Below are 16,364 nucleotides of genomic sequence, written 5' to 3'. Positions count from 1 at the left end.
TCAATAGGCTGGTTTTTGGACAAATGACCCGCTGCCATTTCCTGGAGGAAGCTTTCACTGAAGTCTCAATATGACAGGTGTTGTGCTGGTGGCAGGTGGCTCATTGGGGGCCATTGCATCCTTTCCTGGGTCCTTGGGATCCTCTGAAATCAGAAGGGAAGTCCTGGACCTCCTCACATGCCACAACACCGTGATGTTGAATTACAGAATCAGGAGGTGAGGGCTGAGAGCTGAGTGGGGAGCAAGTGTTCAGGAGAGCCCAACAAAAGTAGGAGGTGACTTGGGAGCCGTGATGGAAAAAGCAGTGGGGGAAGAGAAAATGAGGGCAAGTGAAAGCAAAGGGGGTCGTGTGGTCCATTTCTGTGAACTTTGAGAAGACTTAGGCCTGTGTGAAAAGTTGGGTGGCTGAGCGTGAGCTGCTCCACATGCTGGGAGTCCTGGGAAGGTGCAGGAGGGAAAGATGGAGCTGACTGAATCGGGCAGCAGAGCTGGGAAGAGGAGGTGAGGTCCCCCAACGGGGGCTAGAACAGAAATCCCAGCTCCTCCCACGACTCAGCACATACAAAGGGTCTCCAGGGGCCACGAGCACCAGCCAGGTTCCACGGGAAGCCTGTGGGCAGCTCTGAGGATCAGCATATTCCAGAAGATGAGTGCATTTTGCAGACTGGGGTTTCCAGGGAATTCTGACTCTCTGTCTATATATAGCCTTCTTCCAACTTGATATTTGTATAGCATAGTATCTCCTATTCTCTAAATGTTTTTACTTTCAAATCAACTTGATTTTGCTTTTAAGTCAGTAAAACGCACCTACTTCAAAATGTGCATTTTGATAGGTTCTGACAAGTTTGTACACCCAGGTAACAACCAGTAAGTACAGTCAAGATAGAGATCACAGGCTTCGCCCCAGAAAATTCCCTTGTACTGCTTCTCACTCAATCCTTCCAGCTCCAGGCAACCGCTGATCTGCTTTCTTTCACTATAGATTAGATCTGTCTTTTCTGGAATTTTATATAAATGAAATCATACAGGACATATTCTTTGCTGTGTCAGGCTGTTTTTTCTCAGCATAACGTTTCTGAGAACCGTTCATGTCACTGTGTAGAGGGTGCTCTTCTGCGTGTATGGTTGACTAGCATTTTATTGTGCAGCTAGACTGCCATTTGTTGATCTGTTCACCTATGGATGAAATTAGCATTGTTTGCACTTTGGGGCTGTTAAGAATTAGACTTCTCTGAACATTTGCCTACACATCTTTCTGCGGACATATGTTTTCATTTCTCTTGGGTAAATATTAGGAATAGGATTTCTGGGTGGACCCTTTAAAGTGTGTCTTTAGAAGAAACTGCCAAAGTGCTTTCCGCAGTGGTTGCAGAGTTTTGTTTTCCCACCAGCAACGTATGAGTTCCATTGCTCCACGTCTTTGCCAACACTAGCTGTGGACTTGGTGTGTTTCTTTAATTTTAGACATTCTAGTGCATGTGGAGTGGTTTCTTGTGTGCTCTTCATTTGCATTTCTCTATAAATACTGACATTTAGCATCTTCTCATGCAATAATTGGCCATTCTTGTATTAAATCGCTCTTCAAATTTTTTCATCTTTTTTTATTGAATTGTTTTTTATTATTAAGTTCTAAGAGTTCTTAAATATTTTGATACAAAGATTTTATTGTTTGTACTGTTCAGTTCAGTTCAGTCGCTCAGTCATGTTCGACTCTTTAGACCCCATGAATCGCAGCACGCCAGGGCTCCCTGTCCATCACAAACTCCCAGAGTTTACTCAAACTCATGTCCATCGAGTCGGTGATGCCATCCAGCCATCTCATCCTCTGTCATCCCCTTCTCCTCCTGCCCCCAATCCCTCTCAGCACCAGGATCTTTTCCAATGAGTCAACACTTCACATCAGGTGGCCAAAATATTGGAGTTTCAGCTTCAGCATCAGTCCTTCCAATGAACACCCAGGACTGATCTCCTTTAGGATGGACTGGTTGGATCTCCTTGCAGTCCAAGGGACTCTGAAGAGCCTTCTCCAACACCACAGTTCAAAAGCATCAATTCTTCAGTGCTCAGCTTTCTTCACAGTCCAACTCTCACATCCATACATGACCACTGGAAAAACCATAGCCTTGACTAGACACACCTTTGTTGGCAAAGTAATGTCTCTGCTTTTTAATATGCTCTCTAGGTTGGTCATAACTTTCCTTCCAAGGAGTAAACGTCTTTTAATTTCATGGCTGCAATCACCATCTGCAGTGATTTTGGAACCCAAAAAAATAAAGTCTGACATTGCTTCCATTGTTTCCCCATCTATTTCCCATGAAGTGATGGGACCAGATACCATGATCTTAGTTTTCTGAATGTTGAGCTTTAAACCAACTTTTTCACTCTCCTCTTTCACTTTCATCAAGAGGCTTTTTAGTTCCTCTTCACTTCCTGCCACAAGGTTGGTGTCATCTGCATATCTGAAGTTATTGATATTTCTCCTGGCAATCTTGATTCCAGCTTGTGCTTCTTCCAGCCCAGTGTTTCTCATGATGTACTCTGCATATAAGTTAAATAAGCAGGGTGACAATATACAGCCTTGACGTACTCCTTTTCCTATTTGGAACCAGTCTGTTGGTCCATGTCCACTTCTAACTGTTGCTTCTTGACCTGCATATAGGTTTCTCAAGAGGTGTGTCAGGTGGTCTGATATTCCCATCTCTTTCAGAATTTTCCACAGTTTATTGTGATCCACACAGTCAAAGGCTTTGGCATAGTCAATAAAGCAGAAATAGACATTTTTCTTGAACTCTCTTGCTTTTTCCATGATCCAGCAGCTGTTGGCAATTTGATCTCTGGTTCCTCTGCCTTTTCTAAAACCAGCTTGAACATCTGGAAGTTCACGGTTCACGTATTGCTGAAGCCTGGCTTGGAGAATTGTGAGTTTTACTTTACTAGCATGTGAGATGAGTGCAATTGTGCGGTAGTTTGAGCATTCTTTGAGATTGCCTTTCTTTGGGTTTGTACTGTAAATACATGTATATGACTATATGGCCGGCACACTGAAAAGTATTATTTCCCCATTAAATTGCCTTTGCATCTTTGTCCAAAATTAATTGTGTATATGTGGGTCTGTTTATGGATTCTCCTCTGTTTCTTCCATCTGTGTGTCTTTTCACACACCAATACTACATTATCTTGATTTCTATAGATTTATGGTAAGTCTTGAAATTAGGTAGTATTGTCAGTTCTCTGTACCCCCCAGTTTTACGAAATGCAGATTGAAAATATTCTTTAAAAAATAAATAAATAGATGACGCAGGCGCATGTGATGAGCGCCGATGCGCACTGTTTCCGGAAGTCGCCTCCTCGGTCTCTTCCGCGGCTGCCAGTGCTGTCAACGCGGAACTTCACGAGTGGGCAACAGTCGAGGCAGGCCCGGGGAGGGGGCGGGGGGCGGAGGCCTGGCCACTCGGCAGAAAAATAAATAAATAAATAAATAACAACTCCAGAGTGCTCCAAAAAGCAAAACTTGAATTTGCTGGGCATAGGTAATTATTTACATAAGGCTTATCTTGGTGGCTCAGTTGGTAAATAATTGGCCTGCAATGTAGGATAATGCCTGCAATGCAGGAGACATGGATTTGATCCATGGGTCAGGAAGATCCCCTGGAGAAGGAAATGGTAACCTACTCCAGTATTCTTATCAGGGAAATCCCATGGATAGAGGAGCCTGGCAGGCTACAGTGCATGGGGTTGCAAAGAGTTGGACACGACTTAGCAACTAAACCACCACCATCACCATCAAGTAATTATTTATATAGCATTTACATCGTATTAGATATTGTAAGTAGCGTGTGCATGCATGCTAAGTCGCTTTAGTCGTGTCCGACCCTTTGCGACCCTATGGACTATAGCCCACCAGGCTTCTTTGACCATGGGATTTTCCAGGCACGAATAATGAAGTGGGTTGCCATGCCCGTCTCCAGGGGATCTTCCTGACCCAGGGATTGAACGGGGCTCCTGGCTCCTGTGGCTCCTGCATTGCAGGCAGATTCTTTACTGCTGTACATAGAGATGAGTTAAGGTATATGGGAGAATGTGCATAGATAATGTGCATTATATGCGTAGATTATACTACTTTATAGAAGGGACTTGAGCATTCATGGATTTTGATATCCATGAGGCATGCTGGAACCAAGGACACTGAGGGACAACTGTGTGGATCCTCAAACTTTGCTCTTTCCCCCCCACCCCCCATTTATTTTTATTAGTTGGAGGCTAATTACTTTACAATATTGTAATGGGTTTTGCCATACATTGACATGAATCAGCCATGGATTTACATGTATTCCCCATCCCGATACCCCCTCCCGCCTCCCTCCCCACCCCATCCCTCTGGGTCTTCCCAGTGCACCAGCCCCGAGCATTTGTCTCATGCATCCAACCTGGGCTGGTGATCTGTTTCACCCTTGATAATATACATGTTTTGATGCTGTTCTCTCAAAACATCCCACCCTCGCCTTCTCCCACAGAGTCCAAAAGTCTGTTCTGTACATCTGTGTCTCTTTTTCTGTTTTGCATATAGGGTTATCGTTACCATCTTTCTAAATTCCATATATATGCATTAGTATACTGTATTGGTCTTTATCTTTCTGGCTTACTTCACTCTGTATAATGGGCTCCAGTTTCATCCATCTCGTTAGAACTGATTCAAATGAATTCTTTTTAATGGCTGAGTAATATTCCATGGTGTATATGTACCACAGCTTCCTTATCCATTCATCTGCTGATGGGCATCTAGGTTGCTTCCATGTCCTGGCTATTATAAACAGTGCTGTGATGAACATTGGGGTGCACGTGTCTCTTTCAGATCTGGTTTCCTCGGTGTGTATGCCCAGGAGTGGGATTGCTGGGTCATATGGCAGTTCTATTTCCAGTTTTTTAAGGAATCTCCACACTGTTCTCCATAGCAGCTGTACTAGTTTGCATTCCCACCAACAGTGTAAGAGGAGTCCCTTTTCTCCACACCCTCTCCAGCATTTATTGCTTGTAGACTTTTGGATAGCAGCCATCCTGACTGGCGTGTAATGGTACCTCATTGTGGTTTTGATTTGCATTTCTCTGATAATGAGTGATGTGGAGCATCTTTTCATGTGTTTGTTAGCCATCTGTATGTCTTCTTTGGAGAAATGTCTGTTTAGTTCTTTGGCCCATTTTTTGATTGGGTCATTTATTTTTCTGGAATTGAGCCGCAGGAGTTGCTTGAAACTTTGCTGTTTTGTTTCAAAACTGTTTTAGCTACTTTTATAGATCTTTTGCACTTTTATATTAAGTTTAGAATCAGTTTATCAATTTATATATTTTTAAAAGCAGCTGGAATTTTTATTGAGAGTGCTATCAGTTCTATAGATCAGTTTGGAAAGAATCAATATGAAAACAATATCTTCCAATGCAGGAACGTAATATTTTGCTCCATTTAGGTCTCCTTCATTTCTCTCTGAAACAGTTTAATTTTCATTTTTCAGGTGTTGAGCCTATTTTGTTAAGCTTGTCCCTAAGTATGTGGTGGTTTTTGAGGCTTCTCTGCTGCTAAGTCACTTCAGTCGTGGCCGACTCTGTGCGACCCCATAGACGGCAGCCCACCAGGCTCTCCAGTCCCTAGGATTCTCCAGGCAAGAACACTGGAGTGGGTTGCCATATCCTTCTCCAATGCATGAAAGTGAAAAGTGAAAGGGAAGTCACTCGGTCGTGTCCAACTCTTAGCAACCCCATAGTCTGCAGCCTACCAGGCTCCTCCATCCATGGGATTCTCCAGGCAAGAGTACTGGAGTGGGGTGCAAATGCTCTCTGGAAGAACTTGGTAAACTACTGGAAGAAATTCATGAAAAATGTGTATAGTTTTGAAATACTGCCTAAGAAACAGCTTTTCCTAAGAACAAAGGCTCAGACAGAAGCTAGCTAAGATCATGGATGACCTGCAAGTTAATTTAGTCAACTTAGAGATCCAAATTCAGTTAGTCTGACTCTGGAAAGAGGAATTCAGGGTTTTTGAACCGTGGTCCACAAACCTGGGGGAAGAGGGAAGAAAGAAGTTCTTCCTTTAAGCAACTTGGACTTCCCTGAGCAGTTTCTCTGAATCACTGTACATTCTGATTAGCAATAATGAGATGGATAGCCTCCCTCTGAATTCCCTCTCATTACCAGTTAACTCGGACCGGGTTATTGATGGAGGACAGTGTACCTCTCTGTATGGGGAAAACAGTTCTCATGACACGGGATCATTTGGAATATGACTGCTTCCTGTGGGGCCCTTTGGAACTGATACTTCCTGCCACAGAGCTATTGTTCCACAATTTGCAACTGGTTCTAATGCAAATACTTCAATTCATCATTAAAATGGAGATGCCCCTAAGTCAATCATTACCCAGCAGTTAACAGGAGAACCAACAAGTAAGTTTTTGAAAGAACCGTCAGAAATAGACTGTATGGTGGGGTTTGGGGACTTTTGATAGGAGGGGCACTTCAGAAAGCTTCACAGGAGGCTCAGTGGTAAAGAATCTGCCTGCCAGTGGAGGAGACATAGGAGACGTGGGCTCGATCCCTGGGTAGGGAAGATCCCCTGGAGTAGGGCATGGCAACCCACTCTGGTAGTCTTGCCTAAAAAATCCCATGGACAGAGGAGCCTGGTGGGCTACAGTCCATGGGGTCACAGTCAGACACAACTGAGCAACCGAGTATGCACATGTTGCAGAGAAGGAGAAGGAGGAGAACTCTGTAGCATTCATGCACTATGGATAAAGTTCAGAATATAGCCCAATTAGGGAAAAGAGCAAAGAAAGACCAGTTGGAGAACTGAAAGCACAGTGCCTCCTCCCCACTTGTAGAGCCCAGGTAGTTGACTAACAGCCACTTCCTGTTAGCTGGACCTGTGGGGCTGGCTGTGTCTACCAGTTAAAGAAACAGAGGAATATTCATGCAGATTGTGCAAAGATTCCTCTGCATCAGCATATGCGCTCCCTCTGGTGAACAGCTTCTCTGTTCCTTTAGTCAGGCAAGCCAGACATGGATACTTATCCTGGACGCCCACGTCCTGGTCCTTCTCCACGCCACGTCACTCTATGATTTTATTTCCTAAATGTCTCAAGAATCTTATCATGTGCATCCATTCAGGCTGTCATCACCCTGGACCAAGCTTGCAGCATCCTCTCTCCTGCTCTCTTGCAATGTCCTGTTTCTGATCTCCCCACATGTTCCAGCCTGCCTCGAACTCATTTTCCTCATGGCAGCCAATGTGATGGCTGGAAAATGCCAGTCTGATTCCTCTCTACGCTGCTTTCAACCACTCAATGTTTTTCTTTCCTCTTGGAGTGAAGACTGAAATCTCCAACATTGCCTACAAATCCCTGTGCTGGCTCAAGCTGCCACCTCGCCAGCCTCTTGTCACTTTCTATGTTTCAGCTGACTCATTTTTTTCCTTTAACTCATTATTTCTTTAGCTGCTCATTTTGAAATAATTTCAGACATGCAAAACGTTGCAAAAATAGTGCAAAGATTTTTCATCTGTGCTTCACTCAGCTTCCCTAAATGTGAACATAACCAGAGTATAATTATCAAAACCAGGAAATTAACATTAATGTTGTTGACTGAATAAAATACACAACCTTAAAGTTGAGAATTATGTTTTATTAGGTGGACTTATGGAGGACTTAAGTGTGGGATACAGCCTCTAAGATACTCTGAAGGACTGCTCCAGGGAGACAAGGGAGGAGTCAGGGTATATAGGAGGTTTTGTTGCAAAAACCAGGTAATTGAACATCAAAATATTACTGCTGATTAAAGAAAAACAGACATCTTAAATGAATGAAGTTAGTGCTTTTCTATGTATGGGAAGATACAAGAGTCTGAGCTTATCGAAATGATTCCTTTCATCTGAGTCTTAACTATCTAGGGCAGTATCCCCTTTCTCTCCATCCTGAGTGCCCTCAGGGTATACCGTTGAGGGAAGCTGCAGTGGCTGCAACATCCGTTCTTTACTGATACAGCAAGAGACATTTTTGTCCACAACAAGCAAAACTACTAACTAATCTACAGACTTTACTTGAATTTCAACAGTAGGTTCAGGATTGGGTGATCACTGCTCATTGCCTCAGGGTACCACATTTTCTTGGTCTCCAATCTGAAGCTGTTCTTCATCCTTCCTTTGTGGTTCATGACCTTGACAGTCTTGAAGAACACAGCCCAGTTATCTAGTAGCCTGAATGTCAGTTTGGGTTTGTCTGCTTTTCTCTCATGTTTAAACCCAGGTTGCACATAATTTGGCAAGAATATCACAGAAGTGATGTTGTGTCCCTTCTCGGTGTATTGCCTCAGGAGGTACGTGATATTCATGTCTCATCATGGTGATGTTAACTTTGAGTCCTTGGTTAAAATGGTGTCTGCATCATAAAGTTACTCCTTACTGAAGGGATGGGGAGAAGAGAGATTTTGAATCTATATAAGTATGAGGTTTCTCATCATCGTTTTATCTGCCAACTTTATCACCAACTGATGATTCATGCATGCATTCATTCATTCATGCAACACTAATAATTATTAGTGTTGTGTTCTTCAAATGGTGATTTTCTATGTCCATTATCCTTTTTACATTTATTAACTGAAATCCTATTGTAAAAAATAGCTTTTCTTCTCATTTACTTACTTATTTACTTGTTGATTATCTCTAGCCTGGTGGATATTTGTTTTATTTTGTGATCTAATCTATTGCTGTCATTATGCATTTTGTTGTTCAAATGGTCCCAGATTTGAAGCTTGACCTTTTCAATGCCCTAAAAGTAGCAAGGATCCATCTGCCACCAGACCTTTGGACATGCTTCTCTCTCAGCCTGAAATAATCTTCTCAGCTCTCCTTGCCACCCCTGTTCCATCCCCAACTTCTTTGCATAGTAAATCCCTTTAAATAAAGCCTTGAGATTTCAGCTCCAATGTCCCATCTCCAGGAAAGTCTTTCTTGAGCCTCCCAAAATTGGATAAGGCTCCTTTTATAAGCTTTCACAACACTATTTACTTTTTCTTCACAACACTTAACATATCTCAAAGTCAAACCATTCCTGAGTGAACATTTCTAAGGGCAGGGACTGTATCTGTTCTAACTTAACATATTAATAAGTATTTGGGAAATTATTCAGATTGAATTAATGAATAAATGAACTTAATACCAGAAAATAAATGGATTGAGGTCTTGCAGAAATACCATAGTGATGATTCATTTTTACTTTTAAGAGGTTCCCCCCAGCACATCTCACAGGTTCAGGTAATCTATGATGGACAGACAGATTGACACAATGGAGACTCATTTATAAAATTAACCATTGAAGTCTGACTCAGTCATTTGGATGGAACTAAAAATTATTTTCTGGATGGTTTCAATTCCATGCAGGTTGTCTTATTTTGGCCTTTGTTTTTTGCAATGGTAAACATACATCTGCACCCTTATTTCTGACATGTTATAACTCCGTAGTGTCTTATAAGGAATTACTTAAACTTTTGACACTGAATCGTGGGGAGAAATGTGTAGCTGGGAGTAAAGAATTCTGCAAAACCCATTGTTATTTGAACCCTGGTTGTCTGTAATAAATTGTCATCATTCGGGACATAGCAGGTGACATATAAGTTAGATCTTAAAATTATACCAAACCCTTAGAATCAATTCCACACTCTGTTCAAATCAAATTCTCACTGAGCAATTTCACTTTCAATTTGGAACTTGGAATGCCAAGGTTTTCTGATATTTGAAGACAGAAAGCAGGGACTATAAGAGCAGATCTTTGATCAGACAGTTTGAGAATGATATTCCTGGATAGCATTCTGGTTTATTTTCACAAACTGGTTGCTTAGATTCTCAGGTGGATGTGAAGATTCTAGAGAACATTCTCCTAATAGAGAAGAGCAACTGAGCACGTCTGTAACCCAGCCTGAGGGCTGTACCTGATCTTGGGATTTTTAATCATCCAAGTCTACCCTGTTTAAGAAAGGAATATAAGGGATATTACTAGGAAAAAGATCAATTTCTCTGAGAGAATTCCTGAGATAAGAAAGGTTTCCCTTTAACTTCTCTCCATATGCTTAATTTGGAATGTTACTTGTCCATAAATGACCACATGTGTCAGGAATTATGAAGGATTTGAGATTTATACTACTGGCAAGCTAGAAAGTTAGCCAGCCACAGTCTCATAAGTGCTGCCAGGAGACATGAAACTGCTGGGTTGGAAACAAAGACTGTCTATTTTACCCATAACAATAGCAGTAACTGGCATATCAGAATTTTTTGCATCGAAGTATCAATTCCCAAAAATGATGAGCGCTACACACGCAGTGCGTTGCATTACAGCAGAGGAATCCTGTACTTGAGGAGCCCAACTCTTTTATAATGGCATTAAGCATGGCTGCTTTGCTGTGCAGGAAGACGTTGTCTTTGTTATACTGGAAAGGAAGTATAATTGCCTTTGCTTCAGAGAAAGATACTATCTCTACTTTTCAACGGGGGTAGGCAAACTTGCTCTTTGCTCTGGGGGAGGCATTATCTCTAGCCTCCAAACTGTTTGCTACACAGACGTCCTTGACAAGGTATTTGGAACAAAAAGTGCTCAGTACATTGATCACAAGATGTGCAGAAGCACAAGAGAACCATGGAGAATTTTACTCCAGTGGCCTATTTCCCCCTTTCTCCTCTTACTGAAGTCCCAGTATTCATGGGACCTGTGTATATACTTGAGTATTCCTGATCTCTTTCTGAAGACTGCTGTTCACAGGCACTGGTACTCACTCATTCTCTGCTCCACAATCCTTAGGACATTTATCTGTTGGGTAGATGGGCAACCCATACATAGATACATCCTTAGACAAGTACCAATTGGTACAAATGCCTAGGAATGAAGACATCTTGGGGGCTTGGGTAGATGGACAAAGACCCCACCACCCCTGATTCTTCCTATCCACTGAAGTTAGTGACACTGTGTTATCACACGCCTGGAAGGCAGGAAACACTCAGAAAATGTAAGCTATTATGTAATTAATAGTAGAAACACACCAGGCTTTGGCTTGACTAACAAATTCTCTCCAAGTATTGAACTGTGTTTTTTTTTCCTTTATCTTGCCACTTGCCCTTGGCAGGGGCCTGAAGGCTCTGCTCCTCACTCCAGGACAAGGTTGATGGGGCAGCCATTGTCTGGACCATTCCTGGTTCCGAGCGGCAGCATAAAAGAACTGCCTGGAGAAACTAGAGCAGGCAGTAACATGCTCTGGCCCAGAAGACACACACACACACTTCAGTTCACAGCTCACTGGCCAGATCTGGTGTCACAGGGGGTCAAGAAGGTCAACGCTGTTGCGTGCCAGAAGGCAGAGAGACAGAATAACCGAGAGAAAGCATAATAATTACCATAGCTTTATTATTTAAAATTATAATAAATACATACCCTATGGCAGAGGACAACATAACCATCTGCTCAGCAGCCTTCCCATCCCTTTTTTTGGTTTTGTTCAGGTCTCTCCCCTCCCCCCATAGTCATGGGGCCTCAAGGGGAACGTGACTGATGCCCTCCACGCCAGGGTGGCCTGATTGGTCAAGGGGGGTTCTGCCTCTCTTGCTGGTGACTGATTTAGGAAAGAGCACATGTAATTGGGGCCAATGGCATACAAACGAAGGCTTTGAGTACCTGGGGGCTCAGGGGAAATTCATTTCTCCGTCTTCTTCAAGAGTTTCCAGAAGTGACTTTTACTTTCTTCTCATGCATACTGTCAAGCACAGACACGAGGTCTGCAGACAGCTGCAGCATCTTGTTGCCCCCAGCCTGAGGATGAAGCATGCAGAAAGAGCCCACAGGGAAACAGATTTAAAGCCCCCAAACTGAGCGAGTCCTAAAACACTCCGCATGTCCCATAATGGAGTGTCGTTCTTTAAGCTAACAGGAAGAGGACTGTCTATTACTTTTAGCTGAAAGCAGCCTAACCAATACTGTCTGACTATTAACTAGAGAAATGAAGGGTGGTGGTGGGTGGGGAAGGGGCAGAGTCTGGATAACTGGCACCGTGGGTTGGTGGGGTGGCAAAAACCCAGTAGCAGCAGCAATCAGAAGGTGAGCATGATGCCTAAGGTCCACCACCCAGCCTGGCCACGACCCCCTACAACCCAGCCATGGGCCCTGGACCAGCCTGCAAAACAGGCAGGTCCCTGGCCAGCTCTGCAGCTGTCGCCTTAATCTCTTAGGAAGATCTATTACACTGTCTGGAAGAAAGCACTATTCTTAAGACCCGTGATTAACCCCAGATTTTGATCTGCGGCACAGATTTCCTGCTGGTTCTCTTTGAGCCCCCTTGAGGGATGTGCCTCTGGGATATAACCACAATTTCCAGGACCAGGTCATAAGACAGTCATGTCACTTGACCGTGAGCCCTCTGGTTGTGCCCGCCGAGCACAACAGACCATGTCCAAGCCTGGTAGGCGAGGCCCTGTGATCTCCATCATGTCGGGTGACCCCCTTGCAAGGATCCATTGCACTTTCTGTCCCAGCTGAGCAAGCCTCTTGGATTGCATCTTCTGGAGTTGGGTTTCTTTAAGCCTTTTCTTACATCATCTTCTCCAAAGCAGATCAGGTTAGAATCGGGGACACATCTCAGATTTACATCCTCACCAGGAAAGGGCTCTGCAGGCCTCTGACTGCGTGGCTAGTCTTTTATTTCCTGTGTTGTTCTAGTTCAAGGCAAAGGGGAGGATTGCTTATTTTTCATCCTGTCATATGAAATAAAGCCCTGGTTTAGAGTTCGGCAAAATTTGATAAGGAGCATCAAAGGCCTGTTTTTAATAAACTGGGGGGTGGGGGGGGAGGGGTGATTAAAAAAAAAAAATGTCTGCTCTCTGCATGAAGATCCCAACTCCCTGAAGGAAGCAGTCTTATCTCCACCACCATCAACATGAGGCTGTTTCCTGTCTCGCCAGGAATATAACTGGAGGGAAAGCGCTTAAATTAAGGCATATGGGCTCGGGGTGAGATTGAATTTATAAGGAGTTTAGGAAACTTTCAAAGCAGCACAGATGGGTGTTGGATAGTGGTAGGTCCATCGCTATTGGACAAGCACCAGTGTGGGGAGTGGATGAGCCCAGGGTTCGTTGTGAAGCAATCAGCTCTCATCAGCCCAGTGGAAGCAGGACCCATTGCTAGACCCATGATACAGGAGGTGGGATGGTATTTTCCAGGCCACCTAGGTGGTTTTGTGCTGGTAGAATAATGAAGCTAATAATTCAGGTGTGATACTCTTGAAATGCTAATAGAATGTCTCCCTGGGGTATTCTTTCTTTCTTTCTTCATCAGGTAATTTCTATGCATCTGTCATGACTTAACCCCTTGTGTGTCCCCCCTCCGGCAGCTCTGTCTTTATGTCTTGTGTCTCTGCTTGGATCCAAGCACCAAGGCACCATTCCTGAGCTTAGCTCCTCATGTGTCTAGAAGTCGGAGTTTGTGGAGATCAGCTTTGAGAGGCACACTGAGGGTCTCAGCAGATGACAGGGGACAGAGCATCATCTAAACAACCCAAGGGATTTTGGGGGTTACTCCAGAAAGGAAACCCAGGGCAAAGTAAATTTCCTTCCAGTCAGGGCACTAGAGTCAGCCCTCAAGTGGGTTACCATTTATTGGGAAAGGCAATATAGAAATATAGTTCAAGGGACTTTCCTGGTGGTCCAGTGGTTAATAATCCACCTGCCAATGCAGGGGACTTGGGTTTGAACCCTGGTCTGGGAAGATTCCATATGCCATGGGGTAACTAAGCCCATGCACCAACAAGAGAAGCCACTGAAATGAGAAGCCCACCCATTGCAACCAGAGAGGAGCCCTGGCTTCCCACAACTAGAGAAAACCCTCGCACAGCAATGAAGACTCAGTGTTTTTAAATTAAAAAAAAAAATAACTCAAGCATCTTCAGACTTTACCTGTTGGTGGTGACAAATAGTAACTGTTTCCTTTGTTACCACAAGTACAAAGATGCTGGCCTACTGATTTCTCCTGAGGGTCCAGCACAGGGAGGAGCTGAAAAATTGGTTGCAACAAACAAGTGAAATGCTTGAGATGATGCCTGGATGGGGCCATCCTAGCATCCAGACTACTGACAACATTGACAAGGTCCAAAGTGGTTCTCGAGCAAAGAAGTGATGAACTAAGAGAATGATGGGTGAAGTTTTCATGTATAATAACTAAGAACAATAGTCACTGCTTATGAAGAACTTACCATATTGGATGGATTATCCTAAATTTTATTTTTCTCATTTAACTTTCTGGGTCACATAATATGTGCATTAAAAAAAAACCAAGGTGTTGTTCATTTACAGTAGTATGTTAGTTTCCGGTGTGCAGCAAAGTGATTCAGTTATATTTTTTTTCAGATTATTTTCCATTATAGGTTATTTGAAGTTGTTGAATATAGTTCCCTATTGCTTATATACTTTATGTACAGTAGTTTGTCTCTATAATCCCATACTCCTAATTTATCCCCCCTCCTTCCCATTTGATAACCATATGGTTGTTTTCTATGTCTGTGAGTCTGTTTCTGTTTTGTATATAGATTCATTTGTATTGTTTTTTTAGATGCTACATATAAATGATTTCATATAGTATTTGTCTTTGTCTGACTTATTTCACTCAATATGATAATCTCTTCGTCCATCCATGTTGCTGCCCATGTCATCATCTCATTCTTTCATGGGCTTCCCAGGTGGTACAGTGGTAAAGAATCTGCCTGTCAACACAGGAGACACAACAGACGTGGGTTCAATCCCTGGGTCAGGAAGATCCCCTGGAGTAGGAAATGGCAACCCTCTCCAGTATTCTTGCCTGGAAAATTCCACAAACAGAGGAGTCTGGCAGGCTATAGTCCATGGGGTCGCAAAGAGCTGGACATGACTGAGTGGCTGAGAACACATATATACAACATCTTTAATCCATTTATCTGTTGATGGACTCTTGTGTTGCTTCCATATCTTGACAATTGTCAATAGTGCTACTATGAACATTGGGTGTACGTATCTTTTCAAATTAGAGATTTTTTCTTTTCTGAATATATAACCAAGAGTGGGATTGCAGGATCATACGGTAACTTTATGTTTAGTTTTTTAAGGAAACTTCATACTGTTTGCCATAGTGGCTGCACCAATTTGCATTCCCACCAACAGTGTAGGAGGGTCCCCTTCTCTCCACACCCTCTCCAGCATTTGTTGCTTTTAGACATTTTGATGATAGCCATTCTGACCAGTGTGAGGTGATAACTTATTGTGATTTTGATTTGCATTTTTCTGATAACTAGTGATGCTGAGCATCTTTTGTGTGCCTGTTGGCTATCTGTACATCTTCCTTGGAGAGATGTCTATTTAGGTCTTCTGCCTATGTTTTTATTGGGTTATTTAGGTTTTTTTTTTAATTGAGTTGTGTAAGCTGTTTATATATTTTGGATATTAACCCCTTGTCAATCACAATGTCTAAATTTTTTATAAAAGTCTTCAGAAGGGAGTACTCTTGTTACCCACAACTTATAGCTAAGGAAACTGAGGAGCAGAGAGGTTAAAAGTAATTCAAAGGTAACACAGCTTTGAATCCAAACAGGTTGGCTCTGCAACTCTCAGAGGATGGAGAAGCAGGTAAACACAGTGATGAACTAGAAAATGGACTATTTTGAAGGAATTTAGCAACTTCTGTTAAACTAGTTCTGCCCCATCTATATTTTCAGTTTTTATTGGTAATTTTAGTTAAATACTCCTATTGGCACCCAAACCACCACTAATTTTCAAGAAATTAAAGAAGGGTTTATTACTTACAAAATTATGCAGAATAAGGAGTGGAGGGTGATATATAGGACAAAGAATCTTCTCTGTATTTAGGGGAAAAGTTCAACTAACAGCCATCTAGTTAGTTTAGATGGTTGAGACTTGGCCAGTGTTATAAATAATATCAAAGAATATTTCAGTCTCCAGGAATTTTTTGAAACCACATTTTTTTCTAACCCATCCTGGTGTGTGTGTGTGTGTGTTTTAAAAAGCTGAAAGAAGAATCTGGAACCCATTTCAAAGTTTGGTTAAAACTCATGTTTGCTACAGTCTGATTTCTTTCAGATTTTGTCCATCTTTCAAATCTAAAATATAATTCTATAATATTTGTGGCCAACTGTATTTCTATTGAGAAGCAAGAGAATAGAGATTGTCCTCTAGAATTTCTTTTTCATTACAATTTTGGCTATCTCTGGTCCAGTCTATTTGTTTCTCTTTTTAAAAATCTTATCTCACTACCATATGATTTCACTCATATATGGAAATATAAAAAAACAAAATAAAACAAAATAAG

The sequence above is a fragment of the Cervus elaphus genome, chromosome 23 (assembly GCF_910594005.1).
Source record: "Cervus elaphus chromosome 23, mCerEla1.1, whole genome shotgun sequence".
NCBI classification, from domain to species: domain Eukaryota; kingdom Metazoa; phylum Chordata; class Mammalia; order Artiodactyla; family Cervidae; genus Cervus; species Cervus elaphus.
Note: the sequence above shows the minus strand (reverse complement) of the source record.